The following is a 6043-nucleotide window of genomic DNA, read 5'->3' as shown; positions in this document are numbered from 1 at the left end:
TTCTGCCCGCGTTGACTTTGACTTTTCAGCTTTGACCGGGCTTTAGAAAGGCTTTGTCTTCTTGAATCTTGGCCTTTAATCATAAAACTCCTTAGCAACCAACCATTGCTCCTTTATCTCGCTAAAGTGGCACATTTCTGCACATAATGGACTTTGCAACCTGAAATGCATAAAAACACGTAATCAGTGCTAACTCTTAATTATTACTCACATAATTTGTCTAAAAGTATGTCTGTTACAGGGTTAAAACTACAGTTTTGGGCTCTTATCACTTCTCTTGTTTTACTTTCTATATTGGATCATGTTGCTTAGCTTATCATACTAAGGGGCAGTTCTTGAATGGTACATGGAAAATTTTAAGAATATAAGTTACTCACTTGCACTCCTTTTCATGCTTCCCCCATGCACGTGCACAACTAGAATGGATATACAGGGGTGGGGGGAGGGGTTCAAAATCACTTCAGTAGGGTGTCATAAAACTCCTTTTTATTTTGAGAAACATGTGTGATTATTAAGTCCACTGTACGAATCAAAGTTCAACTGAGAGGGTGACAACACTTTTGAGAAACTTTTGATGGGTTGCTCGAGATACTTGCTTAGAAACAATAAACAAGGTGTAGATTATGGTTGTGACCAACCCTCTTATTAATTCAAATCTTGCACTATTTTCTGCTTCTGTGGTTTTGGGTGACTGATAAGTCTACATCCACACTCTCATTATCTTGTAGGATGATTATCAAACGCAGGTCAAGGAAGGAACTTTAGAGGTTGAGGGTACTAAAGACGTACTCACCCTGGCATTGGGTACTCCGGAACACGATGGTCGTGTTAGAGGCGTAGGAGAGATGGAGTCACCCCACACAGTACTTTAAGCCTAATAAAGCATGGATCTAAGAAACATGTGCGTGCATTGAGTCGAAAAGCTCGCGAGGAAGAGGAAAAAAGAAAAAAGGAAGAACAAAAAAGAAAAAAGGCAGAAGAAAAGGGAAAGGAAGAACGGAAAAAAAAAAAGAATTGAAGAATAAATACAAGGAGTTAGAAGCAAAATTTAATGATCGTCTCACTTCTCTCGTCGCCGGAAAAATTGCTTCAATAGCCACAAAAGTGACAATAGAGACCATATCCCCCTTTAGGTGGTGCACATAGCAAAGCGTAAAGTAAGCTTTTAAATATTGTTTACACTACTTTAGAATTGGGTGTTTTTGTTTCCTATTTCGTTTTATTTTGTAAATATTCTCTAACATATATAGCCAAAGAACAAGGAAGAGAAGAGTCGCATGTCGGAAACAAACTCTGAACCTGATTTTAGGAAGGTACATGCTAAGGAACAAGTCATTCCCCACTTCCAAATCCTATGCTTCCTCTTGGAAGGTATCGTTGTCACAATCCTTGCAGTATCACATTTTACTTAATATAATAGATAGGTTCAATCTGATTAGCACACGCCTCTTCTAATCCACTTCGTTATTTTCATATTGTTAATTACTAAAAACTCAGATACAATTAGGACTGAGTTGCAGTTTGGTACGTGGGTTCCAAGTCCAATATTGTTGCTAAGGGTAAGGTTTACGTGGAGCTTGGACCCGAGACTAAGTTGCACAATGTTCCCTTAGGGCCAAACAATGCACGCGTATCGAGTTGATAAGATTTTGGAAGGTAAAGATCATGTTGCTCTTCTTATACCAAATCAATCATGAGGTGGGTAATTTTGAAAGATGCTCTTGGATCACAAGTTGCTTGGCCAAAGCACTTAGTATTGAAATGCATTGAGGTAATTTCATTAAGTTTTAATTTATTTTGAAGTACTTTTAAAATATTTTTTTGTGTGTCTAGTTTTTTTTTTTTTTTTTTTAGTTCTAAATATTCTCACCTAAAATTTGTTGAAGACCAAAAAGGCTAATTCTCCGATACCACCAAAAAATTCTAAAAAGGAAAATGCTGAAGTAACAAGTCATGCACCAGTACGAAATCATACATGGGATCTTGGAAAGGTGAATACTAGTGCTTGAATCCCTGTTTTATGTTGTATTTGCAATTAACCCATTATGACTTTACAATTCATCTTAGGGCCGGAGTTGCAGTTTGGCTGTGGATTTCAAATCCAATGTTGTTGCTAAGGGTATAGTCTACGAGGAGCTTGGACCGGAAACTAAGTTGCACAATGTTCCCTTAGGGCAATACAACTCACATGTAGCAGTTGGGAAGATTTTGGAAGGTAAAGAACAAGCTCTTCTTCCTGTACCAGTTGGTGATAAGTTGAAATTTGTGGAAGACGCTTATTGGATCACACGTTGCTTGGCCCGGGAATTAGTGGTGAAAGCCAACCAGGTAAAAATATCGATGATTGTAAATTTATAAGGATCCCCCTTTAGGATCGGACCTCTCCCTTTCTCTGTCTAGCTCCCTCTATTTATACATTTCTTCCTTCTAATCCACCTCATGATCCTTACACAACTCAACATTCCACCTCCAATTTGTGTAGATGTGCATCTGGCACTTCCGCTCCACGTACACATAGGCCATAACACAGCCCACTATAGGCCATAACACAGCCCACTGCAGGACACTTCAAGCCACTGCCAGATACCTACAGACCACTTCCAGTCCACGTACACATAGGCCATGTTGCGGCCACCCTTGCTAGACATGACATTATAATTTTTTATGCTTATCTTTTACTTTTCGGTTTCTAAATCAGGATAAAATAGGGCAACCGAGTAAAAGTAAAGGCGAAAAAACTAAGTCAGCTAGCCACAGCAAAGGAAGCGATCTATGCACTTCCTTTGGTGCCATGATTGGTACAATTATTCAAAGTGGTCGACTTAAGTTTCCATATGGACAAGAATTATTCGGAGATAACATAGAGTTTTCATACATAGAGACAAATGACGTGAAGGATGTTTGTAATCTTGAATCTGTCGAGTCTCCTTGTATGGTTGCATATATGAGGTGATAAAACTTACGTTGTTACTAACTATTTTATTGAATGTTTACTGCGCTTATAAAATGAGTTGTGTTTTCACATTTCAGATGCTTGTATGAGAAATTTGTTTGTTCTAGAGATGGATATTTGTTTGTCAACCCGGCTGTCTTTAGTGTTGTGGATTCAAAAGAAAAAACTAAACTTGTTCTTGATAGACTGAGGGAAGCAAACATGAATGAAATTGTTTTCACTCCTTACAACCCATGGTATGGACATATATTATATTGGTTTTGTTGAACTCATATTTGGTTACAAGTACATATTAAATGCTAGTTAATAACTTGTTTGGTTTTAGCTTCCATTGGATTGTGATTGTCATCGACTTGTCTAGTATGGATGTTTATTGGTTGGATTCGTTACATGGTAAATGCACCGGTGACATGGAAATCATTATCAACACGTACGTAACTATTTCCATACGCATTTATTGGTATACTTTTTTAATTATATATGTAGACTTTTTTATTTCTTATATTGACATTAATTGCTTAAATTTTTAACTTGAAGTGCTTTGATAGCTTTAAAAGGGATCCAAGTGAATAGAAGTTCTCAAAAACCATGTTGGCACCACATCAAGGTAAACGATTACAGTTACTATTTTTTTTTTTTATAAGCAAGCGAGGTTGTTTGAGAGGTCCCCTACCCCTTTTCATTAATAATTGTAAAAATTGTATTACATCCTGACATACACTTTCCCCATAGCATCATCATAGACTATTTTCTTTATATCCACAAAAAATGAGCTAGGGATAACTTCTATGTATCTTACATCGGGTACATTACTTGCTAAAGCATCAACTAATTTATTACATTCTCTATAAACATGTCTTATAGAAAACATTTCCATTTGACCCATAAGTTCCAATGCATCTGTAAGCTTCCTTGCTTGCCAAAGGGTGTTGCTCCTGTTTTTAGTGAAGGAGATAACATTTGTAGAGTCTGTCCTTGCCTCCATTCTTCTTATGTTGTATTGTTTAGCTAGCTTTAGCCCTTGATACAGGCCCTGCAATTCTATAAGCTCCACAATAAGAAGTTGAAGACACTTGAAACCTTCACCCTTTCCGACTTCATGCTGATCTAATCAGCAAACTATGATATCATGCATGAGACTTGGGCTTTGCGAAATATCTTCTGCATCCATGTTACAACCTGAATTCTTTGACTTGGCATTATTAAAATCCACATTTCCAACAGCTGTCCCACCAAAAAGATGTTTAGAGCCAATGCCCAACTTATTCTTCCCTCAAGGAAAACACACGCTTAGTTGAGTCGGATTTGCAGTCTTGAAAGAGACCTCCCTCACTCACTGGCTTCCTTAGAACTGGAAGAACTGGACACGGAAACCTGACAACCAACTAGCCCAAGACTGAAGAGACTACACTAGAAGACCAAGGGCCTTACAGAATAAGGACTCACAGCTTCCCCTTTACCACATATGCTCTCCATACCCAAGCCGGAGAGCACGCCATCTCTTCTAAGCTAGGACGACTGCCCTCAGGTACTTGACTGAACAAGGTCAACTCCGCAACTCACAGTAGATTGAATGAGTGGTTCGATGTACCACTGATACTGCATTAAAAGCTACTTGTGTGGAGCTTCTCGGCTCATCACCTCTGCGTTCTCGAACTATAGCAGCCTTTTCCACAGTAGTGAGATATCCCCTAGTAGTTTCATACCTCGGCACGAGATATTCATCCAATCGGACCTACCAGGAAAGGGACCTGCACAACCAGGCTGTGTGTCTTAACACCAAATACATCTGCAATTTAGCAGGGGTTCTTCCTTACCAAAATGATGACAAGAGTTCCTGCCTAAGCGACAAACCAATATCCGATCAACGCATTTTGACGCCTGCGGAATACACCTCTCAAAACGAGAGGAAACTAATCCATCCGATATACATTACATAGACCACCAGTCAAAATCGATGCGTAGGACCCTTTCAATGTCATCAGGATATTAACAGTTAACATGTCAAAAGATTGTTACCCCCTCCAACGTAAGTGAATTCTCCCTCTATTTTTAAATAGTTGGTCTTTGTTCAAAGTGATGACAGTTCGTTTTACTAATTGTATGACTAATTCTAAATAATAGATTAGGTCAATTAGGTGATCCGCTCACATCTATGAACAGGATTTTTGTATGTGCTTCATCTCTAGTCTCCGCGTTGGTCCCTCTTATATTGATACGTGGGACTGCAGTTCTGAATTTGGATAATGTACTCGGATATACCTAGTTCCGCTACTTCACTTGAAAGACATCACCCCTTTCATTAGTGTGTATAATTGATCTCAATGTTGTTGTCTAGAGCTGACTTGTTTGGAGGTACTACTCATGATGATTTCCTCAAGAAAAGAGTGACAATAGGATTGGATGCAAAAGTAGCATTCAATTTTTTATGCCTGGTATACTTCATAATCCATTGCCACCGATAAGAAAGCCTGGCATTCATCCCACAGGCATAGAGGTATGGTAAGAACCGAGTAGTGTTTGGGTTTTGCGGAAAAGCTTTTTAGTAAACTGAATTCAAGTATTTAAAGTTTTAAATGACTTTGTTGGTAAAGAGTGGTATAAAAGCTAGATTCCAGTGAAGTCCTGAATTTCTCTTGTACATTTTTCAATGAATGGAGATCTCACAAAATATTAGCGGTCTCAATGTGTTAGACGTTTGATGTGTTACTTCTTGGCATACTCAAATCAAGGTTTAAGGGGCTCTATCGTGAATCGCCCCTTTTCTTGAATATCACGTTACAAGTTGCAAGTGCACCGTGTGGAAATTTTGAGAAGTTTCTCATATTTAGTCAAAGAAAATACCTATGTAAGAGTACTTAAAAGAAAATACTTCTGGACATATAAAAGGGCTCTATAATTGTTCCTTTTCTTGAATATCACGTTACAAGTGCACCATGTGGAAATTTTGAGAAGTTTCTCATATTTAGTCAAAGAAAATACCTATGTAAGACTCCTTCAAGGAAAATACTTATCGACATACTCTGAACTGTTACCGACAAAGGGCTCTATAATTGTTCCTTTTCTTGAATGTCACATTACAAGTGCACC

General features: G+C 38.3%; 1 long non-coding RNA gene across 1 annotated transcript; it reads left to right on the top strand.

The window, feature by feature from the left end:
• Positions 1-2302: 2302 nt before the first annotated feature.
• Positions 2303-3180, top strand: LOC147525575 (uncharacterized). The gene is made up of 3 exons (XR_015198276.1): positions 2303-2328; positions 2699-2949; positions 3031-3180. It is a non-coding gene; the product is annotated as an uncharacterized LOC147525575 (long non-coding RNA).
• Positions 3181-6043: the final 2863 nt, after the last annotated feature.

The sequence above is a fragment of the Coptis chinensis genome, chromosome 1, assembly GCF_015680905.1.
Source record: "Coptis chinensis isolate HL-2020 chromosome 1, ASM1568090v1, whole genome shotgun sequence".
Lineage (NCBI taxonomy): Eukaryota > Viridiplantae > Streptophyta > Magnoliopsida > Ranunculales > Ranunculaceae > Coptis > Coptis chinensis.
This window is presented reverse-complemented; position numbering and strand designations above follow the sequence as displayed.